Genomic DNA, 18,354 nt, shown 5'->3' on the forward strand with positions numbered 1-18,354 from the left:
CTATTTTCTTATGCACATGTACATATATGGACCAATCAGTTTTCTTATGCTTACGCATTATGCGTTGTGCAGAAGTGTGTGCTCCCCGCTTTAAGCTTAGCAATAGAATGGTGAAACCCGGTGGCACATATGCACAATCGTTACCGATTGTGTCACCGATTGAAAACATCGATAACGATTGGAATGTGGTATCCCACATGCGCACAACCTTTAGAAACATTTTAGGAGTGTATCCTGATTTTTCTGAAAAGCTAAAGCGACGAAACGAAGTATTGCGTAAAAACTTGGTTCTGTTCTCATTTCGTAAGAAAAAAAGCGAGAGAGCGAAAGAGAAAAGCAAAGATAAAAAGAATAACGTGTCGTGTTTCAATGTTCGACGCCGGAGCGTCCAATCGTCGGCTGTTAATCTTGCCAATTAACGGTCTTCAGATGACATAAAAACCATGGCGGCGTAGAACAAAGTAGAAGCGACGCATAAAAAGGAAGGTAACTCAAAACTTGTAAAATGGAGGAAAATTGGTGGAATTAATGGCGTGTACCCAAGCCCGTCATAATCTTCAAATAATTACGCTCATAATTTTACGATCTCTCGACATCCTACTTAAACTTCGAAAGAAATGCCTCTGTTCAGAGATTTTTCAACTTGGTTATCGCAATTTTTTATATTCTTAAAAGAGAGGAGAAAGAGAAAAGTACAATTTTTTAACAGGACAAGTTGAAAAACTTCGAAGAGCTTTAAAAATACAAATACGAGTCACAACGTTGTTTTTGAACGAATATCAGATGATTTTAATTTCTGTAATAAAAATGCAATAGATCTGGCACCATCAGAGCGAGCGCGAGAAAAATAAAAACAAAAAAGACAAAGTGTATATAGACATGTGGGGTGCGAAATACAGCGTGGAGTAGTAATAGAGAGAAAAGCTGTCACCAATAAATATATCGTGCGAGGTAGAATAAAGTTATAGAGATAGAGATGTATGAAAGCTTGTAGAAGAAACAAACATCGGATACTTTATAAAAAACAGAAGAAGTCTAGGATCTTACTTCACGCAATATTTCGCCGACAAGGACGCCAGCTTGTACGAAATGAGACTTTAAATTTCCGCCGGAACATCGTCATAACTGTCGATCGGAAAGAAGTGTTCCACGTCTGTACCGCGACTGACAAACAAAGAGACCCGCTTGCAACGACTTATAGCAAAGGCGAGGCGCCAACGTTTGTACGCGAGCAACAGTCGGCGACGAATAAAATGTTGCATGCCGCTTTGCGATGCGAAGGACACGCTGAAGCGGAGAAGCTTGTAGAAGAAACAAACATCGGTTACTTCATAAAAAATAGAAGAAGTCTAGGATCTTACTTCACGCAATATTTCGCCGACAAGGACGCCAGTATATACGAAATGAGAGACTTTAAATTTCCGCGGCTCACTTTTCCACGAGAGAAAACCGTAGTTTTCATCGGTCCGGTAAGTAAGTTTCTTTGTCCGAGAAACGTTAAGTACGAACACCGCATAAACAAACATTTCTGCAAATTCAAAATTTTATTAAAAAAGAACCCCTTGATTATTAGCAATTTTTATTAATTCTATTATATTCTTCAGTTTTTTCTACCCTTATTTCATATATAATTCGTTAAGATTTCGTTGATTAGTTCTGGAGTTATAGAAATTTCGGTAAATTTGGCACATACACACACACACACACACATACACACACATACATACATACAGACATTTTTTAAATTGCAATTTTTCGACATTTTAGAACATTTTAAACACATTCAAAAAAACATTTTTTTTTTTTTTTTTACGAAAACAAAGCTTCCTTTATGAGGAAGCAATATGAAAATAACGACGAGGAAGATATATGAAGCAAAAAATAGAATCAAGATCAGGCGACTTTAGTGATGAAAGAATTATAATAAGATGCAAGAGAAGCACATCAGTTTATCGCAAAATCGGTTTTTCTTGGCGGAAAGAGTCAGTTCTCATGAAGCAGAATCGATTCGGATTATGGAGATTATCCGGATAAAATACAAGACGTTCATTTTGGTGAAGTACAAAAATATTACTGCAGAACGTGGAGATACGTTATTGCGATTGTCGCGGCTGTTTACCGCAATTTCTCTCCCCCGCCTATCTCCACGATGCAAGAAATGTCAAATTATGCTCGGCGTAAACGAGGTAGCGAGATGCGCATGCTAATTAAGATATAACATTGACTAATGGCCGCTAATCCTAACGCGCATAAATGAAATATAATTCACTCTGCGGCGAGCTATATTACGCTGTAAGTCGGTTTATACGCGGCACTCATACTTACACAGTAACGTGCCGGGTGATTTAAATATCCGCCGTTAATAAGGACAGCTATACTACGCCGGAATAAACGTGTCCGATGCGATTTTTAACTGTTTTATTAATTTCACGGGAGTTTCCTCGGGCAGGATTTCGCTGTTGAATGCATCGACAAAAAATAACTTGTCTCTTTTAAATGAATTTGCATCCAAACGAAGTTAATACTTTGCAAAGTGATGGGATAATTTTATATGTAATTATCATGTGTTCTTATAGCATGGACGAAATATGCTTCAAGCCTTTTTTTCGTCTTGGATTTTTCGAGTTACAATTCATAATTGACTTCCATTAATAAAAATGTTGGAGATGTCCTAACAACTTTTAAATAATAAAAAAATTGCAAATGTAGAATATTTAAGAGTAAGTGAGATTCTTGTGCAAAACTGCAGTTGTACTTTTATATTTTCCCCCTTGCTTTCGTCGCAGCAATGTTTCACATTTTTTATTGAATTTTAACTTTACTTACTAATCTTTACTTAAACAAAGCTTCAATGTTAAAAGAATTTTTAAAATACTTTAATTTGTTCGAATTAAGCAGTCTGCCTACATCCAAATATTCATTACGCTTTTTTAGTTGTGTCGCAACGATGCTTAAATAGCAATTTTATTCGCTCAGCTCTTAATAGATTAAAGAATTGCAATCAGTCACAAAAAAAAACGTCGATCCATCTAGCGTTATATTATGTAAGAGGCGCCTATTTAACCCCGTTCGTCCTCGCCTTTGACGGAAAACCCGCAGGTTTCGCGCGCAAAGTTTATCTTGCCTGCCGTCTTACAGTTTTCTTTTTGCAAGAAGGAAAAAAGAAAACGAAGCGAAAGAACCTCAGAAAGTTCCGGCAGTATAGAAAAGAGGATGGTCCGAGAAGTGCTCTCAGCGTAGAAACGAGAAAAATCACGAGAAGCGCGCAAGCGTGCGCGAGCAATGCGCCGCATCTCAAGAATTTCTCGGGTTAAAGTCACCGTAATCCCGGCCGGGCAAACGAAATTAGGAGCACGATGAACTGGTCCTTTGCGAAAACTCAGCTCCGAGTAGGAGAGAAATTTAAGCTGAGACCAGTCTTGTTAGAATCGTGTAAAACAACGTCCAAGAAAATTACTCTGGCACACTTTTGCCCCCATCTCAGGTCGATACCCACAGAAAATGATCGCGCCCGCAGAAAACAACTGCAGTTTTTCACGGCATCTTTTTCGTACCCGACCGGATGACGTCTTTAACAATTGTTTCGTTGCCGCTGCGAAATATTGCCTTCGTGGCTGATTTTAACGAAGAGCTAATCACACGTAACAAAAACCAGGAACGGAACAACAAAGTATATAGGAGTATCAAAAAAAGATTAATTTGACGCAATTGAGAACGAAGTGATTTATGCATCGGATTTCGCGAAACATTTAACAGATACCTCCGGAATTTCCCTATTTTATTTCGCATAAAATAGAATAGAAAATTAGATTTATTCGTTGATTTGCATTTCAGAAACTTAACAGTTCATATGCGAATAAACTAAATAAAAGACGGCAATGGCGTAAAAGAAAAGGAGAAAAAAAATAGGTACTTTATCTTCTTTTTTTAATATTAAGAACGTATTTTTTTTTTCTTTCCGATGCATCTTAGAATCTTTATTTTTAACGCGCAAAATAAATTATCCCGATCCATATATGAGACAGCGGATTAGGAACGTATTAATTATCGGAAAATCCTTCATGATTTCCGATAACATATTATACCTACTACACAAAGTTATTTTTGTCATTAGGAAAATAGATAATAAAATCGAGAAATCTATAGAGTCTATAGACCAAAAAAATGTGAAGAAACTGTTATATAGAGTATTCCATATATAATTATCGTACAATATTTTAATAGAATATTAAACTGATCATTATTGAAAATCAGATGTGTATGTATGTGGAAGCGCGTATAATTCATGGATTTTAAAAATAAATATCTCCGACATTCTTTAATGTTTTTGGATATTATAATCATGAAATTTACATTGAAATTTTCGTCACAATCGCTGGGTGGTCCAATTATATTAGGATATTATAATCATATTTCCGTATTCATGTAACCATGTTTTACGACCACCATAAATATTCAAACCAAAAAAACAGAAATAAATAAATTTTCAGATCAAAGATCCCGATCCTACAATCGAATGTGAGCTAATGGATGGCCGTGAGCCATTTCTAACATGGGCAAAAAAAAGGATATAAATTTTCGACATTAGAAAAGGCAAAGTTCAGCACGAAATGCCTGTTGCACGAGTTGCAAGTGTACGTATTACTAATGTAAACATGTTCTGTTGCCTTTTTTTGAAGCATTGCCCCTAACAATGTTTAATAAGTAGCGAAATGAGTTCTTCATTATTCAAAAATGATGCAACAATTGCATTGCTGTTTTGAAAGCATCAAATTTATAAACTGCAAACTGTGTAAAATTAATAAAGTTTAATGCTTCTGTAAAACTGTATCGCATTAAACTATAACAGACTATAATTAATTATGACTATTATACAAATGTAACAGCGATTATTAAAAATAACTTTTTAATAAAAAACGACCGCCAGCTAAAACCTTCTGAAAGTCACTCAGAAAGGTGACCTTGACAACATATGTCAAGATCAAGGTCATTAACGAGTGGGGTCTTTTTGTAAATAATTACCGAAGAAAAGAGCCTGAAAATGCCTGTGTATCGACTGAAAAGCGTCAGTGGACGGAAGCAGAAAAACAAATCGTGTTAATATTTTTAAAACGTGGATTAATTCGGGAAAATTGCCCTCCATTGCACAAATAACAGCCGTAATGACAGTTAATCCGGAAGTTCTTCCGGGTCAAACTCCCGGAGCAATTTCAAACCACCTCGTCGTGACAGAAAAAAAAAAGGAAAATAATCTTATTGCAGTTTGTTTGTATAAACATCGCACATTTTTCTCGTTCTGTCTCTCCATTTACTGAGAACTGAAAACCATGTACTATTTCCATATATGTACTATTTCAATACTCAAAGCTATTATTATTCAATTTGTTCGATATTGTCTGCTGTTGTCGAGGTCAAGGATTAAAAGCTTGTTGAAACTGCTCATCCAGTACGTATACCTTTTCATTCCGCAAAAGCGCTTGTTCCCGATAGCGAGATGGATTGGATCAGATATTCAATCTACACGTATTTCACGATATTCGACGAAGTAGATATTATTTAATAAACGATGCGAGAACAGAAGCGGCGAACGGGTACAGTAAGGAAAATCGAATACGAGGAAAAACGTACTTTACTCCCGAGGATGTAACCGGTTATACGAAGGAGAAAATGGAAGGTTAAGGAAAAAAAAGTAACAACGCCACGAGCAAAAAAACCAGGTCCTTGAAGCAATTTTACGTCAGGTTGCAACTATGTAAAGCAAATTGGATCCAATGACATGAGGAGGGAATAATGCAAAAACATGTTCTCTTACGGCAACTCACAGATGGTATCAACAATTTTTCACTAATCTACTTGCTGCGAATCTACCCTTTTTCCATCTAACCGATCACATCACATGGTTACCGTTCCTTTTTATTTTTTGCAAGAAAAAATTAGAACAGCCAAATTTGCTACTTTCATTAATACAACCGCATTTTTAGATAGAACTAATGTTATAAAAATTTAGTAGATATAATCAACACACATTTAAGAAAATAATGTGATCTCGTGATAATAAACGGTTCGCGCGATATTAATCACGATGTATAATAGTGAATTGCTGTGTGCGACAAAGTTTTCTTAAGATCAAGATGTCTTCGAGATTTGTGACAAGGGTAACGTTTGCGACGTTTTTTAATTTTAATAGTTTTAAAAAAATGTTTAATAGAAGCATCTGAAAACAGAAATAACACTTAATATTTTGGCTTTATAAAAAATTAAAAACATATAGATATAAAACTATAATGCTACTTATACAAAAGACTAACAGCAAGGATAATGAAATATTAAAAGTAGCATTATATAGTATATTTGTCAAAAACTAACAGTATAATTAAATACATGAAGCTCTTACAACGAATAATTACATTTTTTTTGCTCGCTTGTTGTCTTCTGCCGTTTGATATTAGATGTTACTCTCGTGTCTCGTTTACTCAGCCAACGTTCACCGACGTCCAAAAGGTACAAATTTTCCGAAGAACAATTTTCGACGACGTGAGAGAACTCGAGTCACGCCGTGGCAGGACTTTGCACCACAAACTTAGCTCAGTTAAGAGTTTGCTACTGTCCTCAGACATCACCAATGCCGCCAATGCGCTAACTCGACACGTATACTCACGTCCACAAAGCGATAAAAATGAATTTTGTTGGAAACGGGCCAGCAGAAAGAATGGATGGGTCAAAGAAAGCCTGCTGCTATCCTTTATTTATGGCTTGTTACAAACTGTCGTCGAAAGTACGTTACCACACGAAACTAGATAACGATTCATCGAGAGAGCAAAGAGAAGTTACTTTGAGAAACGCAAGATATTTCTAGCAATAGATTTTAATTCTTATGTATCTACGAGTGCTCGCGATAATTAGACTACAAAATCAAGCGAAGAAGACAAAGATTTGTCTTTGAAGAACTCGTCAATTACGGAAGTCTCCAACTTTCGGATGTGTAGACAGAGCTTAACAACAATTTCAATTTTTATAAACAAACTCGGTGCACGCTTCCACGAAATCAAGCGAGAAAAGCTGAGGAGCAAACTCTGAACTTTGTTTTCGAAACGCCCTCGTCTTGCGGTTGAGTTGATATGGAAATGAAAGGGGCTTCACTCTTCAACAAACTGAGATGTAGTTGTTTGATTTGCAGCTTTTCCAGTAAAATGCGAATAAAATCCGCATTAATATTGTTATTTTAAATCTTATAGCATCTCGTACTTGGCTAAAACATACAATTGCCTTTGGTTTTCTCAGAATAAATTTATTCTCGCCAACCTGCTACTTCCAAAAATCTATGAAAATCACAATTGTAACAATAATCCTGTAGTGAAATATATCGTATTGTTGCAGTATAGTGAAGAGAGAGAGAGAAAGATGTGAAAAAAATTCATTTCAGTTATATCATTAATTTAGATCAAACACGAACAATGATTAAGAACATCACCGAGACAGCCAATCAACGTCGAAGACAACGAAAAGAAAGTACAACAAACCTGTCATAACATCAATGGAAACAACGCAGATAATTACTAAGCACGAGACTAGAAAATCGGCGAAGAAAGCCAAATATGTTCCATATATGGAATTAATTATTTAGATAATCAATTTCTTTTCTTCTTTGCTTTATATCCATAAAATTACTAAAATTATGGACGAACAAATTTTTATTCTTTTAGAAATAACAATTAAGTAAACAATTATCGAGTAAACGAGTAATGAGACTATAAAATATTTCTTTAATTTGATAAATTTATGATCTACCAATATACCATACATTTAAAATAAAATAAGGTAGGTATGTAAAAAAAGTTAATAATCTAATTCAAAGAAAATGTATTCAAAGATAACTAAAAAAGAAATATATTGTCCACATTGTATTCACGTAATGCATTTGCTGTAATGAAATAGCATCTACGAGACACCACTTGGATTCAGACATTAAAAACGATTTCGATAAAAGAACTCTCAGTTTAAAATCGCCCTCACTCAGTAGTTAAAAGCGATTCGACGCCGAAGGGCTCCTTTCGACATTACTAACTAATCCCAGATCTCTAATCGCCGAAAGGCTACCAGGGAAATCTACGAACAAAATTCAAAGAATAAAGTGGAAATATTCGGAGAAGCGGAAAGCGCTCTGAGCTAAATAAGAATAATGAGAAGGAAACGTACACGATGGGCACTCTATTTCTCTGTAATAATATAACGGCAAGATTATCCGGATTTTGAAAGCTAAACAAATTAGCGTTCTCATAAATATTATCATTATAAATAAGATATTGTAAAATTATTGATGCATTTAAATATATATTATCATATAAAATATTTAAAAAATATTTTAAAAACAACACGTAAAGAATGTAGTGCAACCAAGTATTGCAATTTTATACATATTTTATTTCACACAGAGAAGAAAAAGGTTAAATCAACAAAACTAAAATAAAATTTTAGTAAAGTTTCAATTTACTATATACATAATAATGTTGAATAAAACTCTCTTTTTTTTATAACGAGATAAAATAAAATTGAATTGCATCAGTTATAGGTTCTTCTTATTGTGATAAGGAAAGATTCGCATTAAAGAATCAATGCCGAAGTTAATTAGCATGCAAGGAAAATTTCCTGAATATTGAATTGAAATTGTTACGATACTGTTATCTTTCGGACATTAAATGCTAATACGACTTTTACTTGTTGCAGGATGAAATTACTCTCGCTAATGAAAGGACGGCGCGATCGCCATGGCACGAAAAGCATTACAAATTGGAAAAACTGTGCGAAGTGTCCCCGTGTTAAGCAGAATGATTATGTCTAGACCATCGGCTCATATCGTTTTATAAGTAATTCAAAAGGCAAAAATAAACGACCCTCGCTCAAAATTGTTAGTATCAATAACATATTATAACACAACAGATAACCATACGTATTTGTTAACGTATACGATTGTTAACAAAATACAGTATCGAGAATAGCTAAAATTAGTTACGTAATGGCTCAGAGACTTAAGTTGACGTTCAAAAAACTGCGGATTTCCGTGACGGAAAGAGGAACGGGCGTCACGTTGCAGAGTATCTCATGGAACGAGGCCAAAGCTTTCGAGAAAATTTCAAGACTAAAACTATTCTCGTTTGTTCTAACTTAACTGTGTACGCTATTAACGTAACCATTCCAAGGACTCAAAAAGAAACTCATTACATTCCGAAAAGCACGTACGAATTCTCAATGAATCAAATAAATGAACGTTTTACTCTAAATAAATTATGCTTACCTAACATACTCAAATATCGGCAAACTCGATTCCGCGAGCGCGCAGAGGTGCGCAACGAAATCACGGGACATCGCGCGAAGCGGGTGGCTCGCCATGGCGAGCTACGCGAAAACGAAACGTTAATTCGAGTTACGAAAGCTTAGTAACTTTTAAACTGTTTTCAAAAGGCGTTAGTTCTTGCTCCGCGCGCGGTAACTACGCCTTAATTGTCGCGCAGAAAAAAGCCCGAGGGCCTCGCCTTGTTAAAGTTGCAAATGGGCCCGACCGCAAATTATGAGCCGCCGATTTCGAAAGCGTTAGTCAAATTGCCCCTAATAACAGGGAGCGCGACGACGGAATTCGAACAAAGATCCCTACATTGTAAAAGAACTAGGAGAGAGAGAGGGAGAGAGAGGGAAAGAGAGAGAGAAAGGGAGAGAAAGAAAGAAAGAGTAAGATAAAAAATGGCGAAACCAAGAAAAAGATTAGGATATATTAATCGTCTCGACAAATCGGCCGGAATGAGACTAACAGAGCGGATGATGAGCGCCAATCTTCTTGCTAGAGATTCGTAATCCGGCTTCATTTTTTTTCCAAATTTCTCCTAATCCGCCTTCTTCGGGCTGGCAGCTTTTTTTCAACCCTGACCTATGTCGAAAGATTACAAGATTACCCTCGTTGAATAAAACTGTTCTTTCATAAATGGGACCAGCACTCTATTCCATGTTCAAATTTTCTAATTTATACAAGCGTCACAGTGGATGATACCACGAAGTAACTTATTCTACGCATTCTTTGCATTTCTGAAATATTACTTTATCTTATCGCCACACGTATTAGAGCGAGAGAGTTCAATGAGAAATGATATTGGTATTGATAGTCATAAAAATAAATCAATTATTTGCAAAAATAAAAAAAGAAGTGCAAAAGCCAACAACAAGTTAACAGTTCAAAAAAAAATTAAAAGCAAGTAAAAAGTACTCCTATAATTAAACTTTTTTCAGTCAAAACTACAGACCAGAATCTACTGTCCACTTTCAAAACGGTATAAACTGTAAAAAGGGACTTGGAATATTTTGAAATAATAGTCCGAAAACGGTTGTAATTGTAAAAAGGTGCTAATATTCCTTTGCGATAGTGTGCTATATTTTTGTCTCGTAAAAATGTCATAAACTAACTTCGACCTACGTTCCAGCATCGAGCGAGCAGACGTAGGAAAAAGCTCGAACGCGGACGAGTCAACGCAGCGACAGGTGGCTGAGCAAAGTGTGATCCATGGTACGATGGATCACGATTATGGTGCGATTGAGGCATCACCGACGGAAATAGATCCACCGGCGATATCGATCCAGAAAGATGACCAGCGGTAGAAGCAGCAGGATCGACGCGTCCAAGAGGTCCCGGTGCGAACCGTCAACGACGAATCGATACAGCCCAGTTTATCGCGGAAAGCGAATTACTAGAGATCCCAAGCGTGGAATAAACCGCTGAGATTAACGGCGCATAGCTGAATCTTGATTTATTTTCTTTATAATTTCAAAAGGATAGCGATATATTGTATATGTTGTTTGAAAAATTAGTTTATTTTTTATATGCATGCGGAAAATGCTTATTTTGATATTATTTTTTTTTTATTTCGTGATAAAGAAATATATCGCACTACTTATTAGGTTCTATTGTGAGCCTAACACAAGTGGTAACAATACAAAGATACAGTTCATATTGCAACGAAACTCAAAACAAGATTTTTAAAACCAAATGTATTATTGCCAATGGAAAAATTTAATGCCTCTGTAAAACATATAGAAATTCTTATGGAGTCTCTAAAGATAAGCGGACCTTGATAAAAAGATCTCACGTATGAGCAAAAATCAGACTCCGTCGCTTCCTTAGAGTACTATGAAATCTAATAATTAATTAGTACAGGCGTAATTCCTCCTCTCAACTGGTACGAAGATTCTTTGACAGCGTGGACAACGAGCGAGCTCTTTACGCTCGACACTCTTTTTGTCATCGTATTAGTAGACATAAAATGATTGTCAGAAAAGAGTTATAGTACTAATTAATTATTAGCTTTGACGAGTTAAAGCCCATGGAGGGAATGGGGTCGGGTGTGGCCACTGAGTGCTCGAGGCAAAAAGAGACAAAGCTGAAAGAACAGGGTAGTGCGAGAAAGCGAGGGGCGCGCGGAATTGGAGAGGAACGCCAAGAATAAAAGGCGTGCTTTATAACAAGCAGCACTCAGGAAACTCGACGCCCTTACGGCCGCGAGACCGACGGCGCCCAGTACGTTTAATTAAATGCAGAAATATTCCACATTAAAAAATTAAGGAGTCAGCGCTATTTATCGTCAACGTTTCTTATCAAGGAGAGAATAGTCGAAAATATCCGTTACAACAACAAAAAATTCCGTGGGACAAACAAGTACCGGTTTAACCGCGATGAGCTTAAACGGGTACTTATTTTAACATGGGAAACACTAAACAACCGGATTTGGCGACAAGATGAATTAACAGGTAAAATTATGGAGAAACTCAAAACAGGAAAATATATTAATCCGTGGCAATTTGTCGACGATGTATGGATGGACAGCAGAATAGACGGACATTCTCGGACAGCAGTTTCCGAATAAGGATCCTTCGACATAGATCCTCGAGAGTCGGTGTTTCTTCAAGATCGTTCACAGTCATACCTATATATTATGTATGCAACATTGCAATTTGTATTGCTCCCGTATCGTTGAGTACAGCCCGAGCATCAGTTTACCGGAGGCGCTCTTGAGAGCGAGGGGGGGAAAAGAGGTGATACGGATAGGACCGCGGGAGCGTAACCGGCGACGGTTATGCGGCGACATCGACGTTACATTTTGTGTAAGCATTTGCATGCTTAACTCGCTATCTTTCCCCCACCTCTTATGACTCCGAGGACCCCGCGCAATCTACTACCACCCATTCCTCTCCAACCGCATATCCTGACTCTCTGTTCCTATCGTGCGCCGCTTCCTGATTCGGCGCCGCCTCACTCTTTTAACGAGCCATTTTCTCGAATATGCTCCACCGAAGTTTCCGACCACCCCGAGCTACTAGTTAAAACTTTATTCAACGGAGAGATATTCTTACCCCCGCTACTCCCTTACTCGTCGCCCTCGCGGTTGTGGAAGACCTTCATAAGCTGCTATGCTCGCGAATAAATCCTCTCGCGGGTGCACAGACGCGAACGACGCGCGGAGGCGCGGCCGATTGCACGTACGTGACGCGTACTTCCGTTCCATTGTGATCGTTATGCTTTCGGCTCGTCGCGCTGACGCTCAGAGGAGCGATTTCACGAACCATTCGAAGTTCGTTTTAAAGTATTTTATTCCGCAACGCGCATGCCGACCGCGTTTCCGATAGATTACGCTCGTTACAGCTCGCGCGGATGCGTCGTCGCGGTCGTTCGCTGCGTTATTTGCGGCCGAACGATTCGGCCGCATCGGAGAACAAGTACTTATAATTTCTGCGCGAGCGCTCAAGCGAGTGTTACTCCTCTTCGGAATTGTACTCAGCACACTTTTGGAAATAAATTGTAATAAAAGCTATGTCAGCGAACAAACTTGAGCCGAGCGAAATTTGACGACTACGAGCGGATGCGGTTACCTAAGAACGAGATAAGGTTTTATAAAAAATAAAAAGTGATTTATATTTCCATGAAATTTCCAAATTAATGTACTTATTTTTTTTTCCCCCCCAAGATTTTCCAGATGATTTAATAGGAATTAGATAAAACTGCATGACATGTGTGCATGTGTAATTTTAATAAAATTTAAAGAAAATGTGGCGACTTATTTTCTTGATTTGTTAAAGTCACATAATAGAGACTAGGTTTGTTTCTCTAGAAAGCGAATTGAGAAGTGTCTCAATCAGTTTAACGAAATAGCAAATAAACTTAAAAAAAAGTATTGTACTTAACAGGATTTCAACAGAGAACATAAACACATAGATAATTTTCCGGTACCTCTCGAAGAAACACACTACACCACTCTTAGACATAAGTGAAATATCAATAGCATTGCCAGGAAAACGATTAATAAACCATACAGGACTTGATAATAATCTAGCCTTTAACAGAAAATAAAATTTTAAAATTGGCCAAAGTAATCTCACTTCCCAAACATGGGAGATTAAGACAATCAATTATATATAATTGATCATAGACAATCGATTAGATCACAAACGCTATACATATACTCTTCTAAACCTTGCCGCGACAAGTAGCGATCTCGTTCACCATGCCGTAACGCGATATTTATACAATAAGAATTGATTACTAATTTATTTTCTGTAACGCATCAATTTTGCCCTAATCTTTCATAATTTGTTTAACCGTTTTCTCGACTATATATGATAAACAGCGAAACGTCGGAAAATCGAACGAATTGCGTGAAAATTAAAAACATAAATTGGAGAAGGTTGAGAAGATCACGGAGCTATTATTCGCAGCTAAAAAATATAAATTAACACAGCTAAAAGTAATGTACGAGAAAATGTTTTGCACGCGGTTGACCGTTGAGAACGCATCAATTTTGCGCTAATCTTTCAAAACCGTCTTCTCGACTATGCTAAACAGCGAAATGTCAGAAAATCGAACAAATTGCGTGAAAATTGAGGACATAAATTAGAGAAGGTAGAGAAAATCACGGAACTATTATTCACAGCTGAAAAATATAAATTAACAAAGCTAAAAGTAATGTGCGAGGAAATATTTTGCAAACGATTGACTTTTGAGAACGCAGCAAGAATACTTACAGAGAGCTGTTAAAAAAAATGTAATTTATAGAATTATCAATAGAGACTAAGTATGTTTCTCTAGAAAACAAATTGAGAAGTGTCTCAATCTCAGTTTAACAAAATATCAAATAAATTTAAAAAATATGGAAAAATAGTAAAAATTCACGGTTCAACGTGGCGTTATAAACAACCGGTGTCTTTCTCTTCTCTCGTCAGTTACGTTACGAGATGTATAACAATCAAGGCAAATGGCCATCGCGAATGGTCCTGGAGCCCCTGCATTATTACCGCAAAAAAAGTTACATTACCGCAAAGATAAAAAAATTATTTTAAAAAGTGTGTATATATATATATATATATATACACAAAATAATACACTATGTAATTATGATTTACCTTAGTTTCAATTCACAAATTAATATTGATTTGTAAATTAAAGCCTTGTAAATCGGAATTCAATATTGATTTGTGAATTAAAGTTAATGTAATTCACGAATCAAATTTTAATTTTGAATTAAAGCCGATGCAATTCACCAAATTAAAATTGAAGCGTGAAATTCGCACGACAGATTTTATCTCGAGACTCACTGCTGTCGGAGTACATACACGAGATCAGAAACTGGCTAGAAGATCTCCAGAGAACCGTCTTTCGCGGGATAAATATTTAAAAAAAATACTAGGAAACTTCGATATCGCAACTGCCGTTTACATAAAAACAAGGGGAGAGAAGTCTCGTTTACCTGAGAGTCAAACACCCGCAAATTTGTCTGGCTGCTGTATAATATTCGATATAAATCGCTAAAAATTTTTGACAAGTATATATCCACACGCGTAGTATGTGCGTATGTAAACAATTTAATTTAATATAAATTTAAAAAAAAATTTCATGAACCGGAACCGGAAAAAAACTGTAATTTGCGCAATACCGATACTTTTGTTAGCTTGAAAACCGAAATCGGAACCGAAACATATCGTATCAAATTTAAAAAAATTTACGAACAAAATTACGAGTACGCATGGCAGCCTTAAAATCAAAGATAAAAATATAATTTAAAAAAAATATTTTTACCTATCTTTGATTTTAATTCGCGTTGAAATAAAAAAAATCACTCACCGGCCGATGCGCAACAGCGGAGTTATATAAGTTGTAACCCTGCGTTGATCTGTAACAGAAATATTTTTACATTAAAGCCGTGCAGTGCCCAAGATACGCGATACTTGTATTGTACGAGTAATGAATTAATGATTCGAGTATAAATGTAAGAGCGACGCACGTCACGCTTAAGAAAGTGGCAGAATCCGCCACAGGACAGCAAAATAATAAACAAATAACACGCAAGTACTCACCCCACGGTTGCTCCGCCGTCACCTGATGCCTCCCAGACCTCCTCCTCCTCTCCGTGGTCCTCATCCGGTGTCGCATCTCTATCGACGCACTCACTCACGACGCGGCGACGTTCGCGAGCGAAAATCCAGCTGACACAACTACAGTACTACTCGCTGCACCGATACCAGCATCTCTCTCATGTAATCTGAGAAAAAGTACAACCAAAAATCTATATAATAAATCTAATAAATCTAATTATATGCTCAAATTATACGCATAAAAAAGATGATATTAAAAAAATATGTAAAAGTCTTCTGCATGCATAATACATAATTTGTAGCTCTTACTTTATCACACGACGATGGAAGAATTACGTCGCAGATCGCTCGACGCTCGTCAGCCCATGATGTTCCGCATCGGGTAGACGCGATGAGCGAGTCTAAAATGGCGGAGAGACGTTCGTAAATCACGCGGCTAACTTCACTCGCCAGGAGCAACTGTGTCGCGTCGCGTTGCGTGGACGCCACTGGACGCTACACTTGCTGCTCGTCAGATGATTATGCTTGCCTGTAATCATAAATCATCAATTTATAAACATTGTGTCTATCCCCCATAATCGCCAAATATATCAAGACTATAAATGACTATGATTATAAATACAATTTTAAACGTTAATAAACTGCAACGTTAATAGATCGTTAATAGGATCCGCTCGTATCCTTTATCTATATTTCGAAAAACGACGGTAACTTCGTCATTCTGATAGCCGCGAGACGCGAGTCAAGTTGACGCGTGAGAAAATCGAGACCGATCGTCCGAAAAAAACGTAAACGAAAGTCAATATCATAGAATACATTATATATATGCCTCGGTATCCGTATTAAATTCCGCGAAGCACATGTATTAAATAAACATTTCGCACAGTTTTCCGTACGTTGAACCGGCGCGTCGTATATTATTCGAGGTTTATCTTCATTTTGCATATAATAGAAAAAATAAAATATCTTATTAATTATTTTGGCTCGTGCGAAAAGAAATTATTTAATTTTCAGATCCAATTAATTTCTAAATTGAGCAAGACATAATTATATTAACTTCTTAATGGTGATCTTCTTGATGTTAGCAAACACCACGAAGTAAAACATTCGTCTTCGCATATTTTTCCCGATTTGCCGTTAATCACCTTCAGTCGGATTTCCGGCATGACGCAAAAAGAAAGTAACGTGTGTGACGCAGAAACAGCAAGAAACGTTTGTCACCCTCTAAAAAGCAGGGTCCACATTATCGAGCAGAACCGCGAGCCGAACTTCGCCGCGAACCGATCATGCGTCCACATTATCGAGCCGAACCGCGAGCCGAACTTCGTCGCGAGCCAATCATGCGTCCACATTGTCGAGCCAACGGGCTCGCGCGAGGCTCGCGAACCTCGAATCGAACATCAGTGCGAACCATCGCGTACTCACCCCACGAATTTACAAGGATTTTGATGATACGCGGTTTGGCTCGCAGTGTCCCACCAAAAGTCGGTATTTCGACGAAACATCAAAAGATGCTATTTATGATCAGATTACACGCTTTGTCGGGTGGTAGACTGGTAGTTAAGCTTCGAGCTAGACAAATAATGACAAAAACAAAAAATGAACGATGAAAGAAAACGTGAGTAATTGCCCAGTCGCTGTATTTGATTCTATCCACGTATGTGCAGTCTACACGTCTACTGATAGACAAAATGGAATGGTCTGATAAAAATGTTTAAAATTAATTAGTGATTATGAGCAGAAAAGATTATTATGTACGGGACGCTAAAAATCCCGAACATTATAACAATTAAAAAAATGCATATTTATATTTACAATCGTATTTTTAACGTTGCAATATATATTATAAATTTATTGCGTATTTATCATAGATTTAGAGTATGTGTTTATGCAATATTAAATATAGTTGTAACCACTCTAAATATATAGTTTTATGGTTTGAAAAGGAATTAAGCTTTGAATACAAGAAAATAATAAAAGCACGCATATGTATACACATATTTAGTCGTCTTTTCCTGTTTTCATACTTTTTTTATAAGAAGAAATAAGTAAAGAACTCGAATGTGATAGTGACATGTGATAGTGACAAAAAGATGACGACATTATATTGGCATCTCTGCAAAAAGAAAAAGCAAAAATAAAAAAAGTATGGAAACAGGAAAAGAGGTGAGTGAATATATGTATATGTGCTTTTATTATTTTTCTGTATTCAAAACTTAATTCCTTTTCAAACCATAAAACAAAATTTAGAATTAATATTGCATAAACATACTCTAAACCTGTGATAAATACGCAATAAATTTATAATATATATATTGCAATGTTAAAAAATACGATTGTAAATATAAATATGCATTTTGCATACATGTATTAAGAATTTATATAAATTTTATTATAAATTTCAATACGAGATTTAACTCCAAAAAGTTTTAACTCATGTTCGCTGTTGGCGATGTAGTTCGAATTGAGGATCGTCTGCAAGTTCTGCTCGAGATTCGGTTCGGGACTAGGTTCGCGGTTTGGCTCGATAATGTGGACCCTCCTTAAGATGTGCGTCGAACCAATTTCAGAGATGTTTCAATGTAAAGGGAAAAAATAATGGGATGGGGGTGAACTAAATTTATATCCCTGCATCCAATTTTTACAATGGTATATAATCTGCAAGCCGTAGTAGACTTCGGCCCGTTTTCTCAGTTCACTTTTATCGATAAATGCGCGTATTTATTTCTAAGATTCTACAGTACATGTAACGTAAACTATATATTAAATGTGCGCATTTGTGATAAAAGTGAGCTAAGAGTACGGGCCTTTGGCTATTGTTTATTGCTTCGTACGCTTTGATATGTCATCATAGCATGCGGCGAGACCGCGACAGTGCAACTCATTTACGTGGAATCAAATTATCGTAAGTTACTACAAATCCCCGTTTACGCGGAGGAATTTATCGTAAGT

General features: G+C 36.7%; 2 long non-coding RNA genes across 3 annotated transcripts in view; one reads left to right on the plus strand and one right to left on the minus strand.

Moving 5' to 3' along the window:
* LOC143904988 (uncharacterized) overlaps positions 1 to 18,354 on the plus strand; it is a 71,621-nt gene that overhangs the window by 33,876 nt on the left and 19,391 nt on the right. The gene's annotated exons all lie outside the window — the stretch shown is intronic.
* Positions 14,629 to 18,354, minus strand: part of LOC143904989 (uncharacterized) — a 72,672-nt gene continuing 68,946 nt past the window's right edge. The window contains exons 6-8 of one of the 2 annotated variants that reach the window (XR_013259090.1): positions 15,712 to 15,931; positions 15,385 to 15,569; positions 14,629 to 15,200 (exon numbers count right to left, since the gene is read on the minus strand). This is a non-coding gene — a long non-coding RNA (uncharacterized LOC143904989). The remainder of the gene's footprint in view (positions 15,201 to 15,384; positions 15,570 to 15,711; positions 15,932 to 18,354) is intronic. The other variant, XR_013259091.1, reaches the window with a different exon arrangement.

Source organism: Temnothorax americanus, unplaced genomic scaffold, assembly GCF_048541705.1.
Source record: "Temnothorax americanus isolate GAGA-0224 unplaced genomic scaffold, ASM4854170v1 Scaffold6, whole genome shotgun sequence".
NCBI classification, from domain to species: Eukaryota; Metazoa; Arthropoda; class Insecta; order Hymenoptera; family Formicidae; genus Temnothorax; species Temnothorax americanus.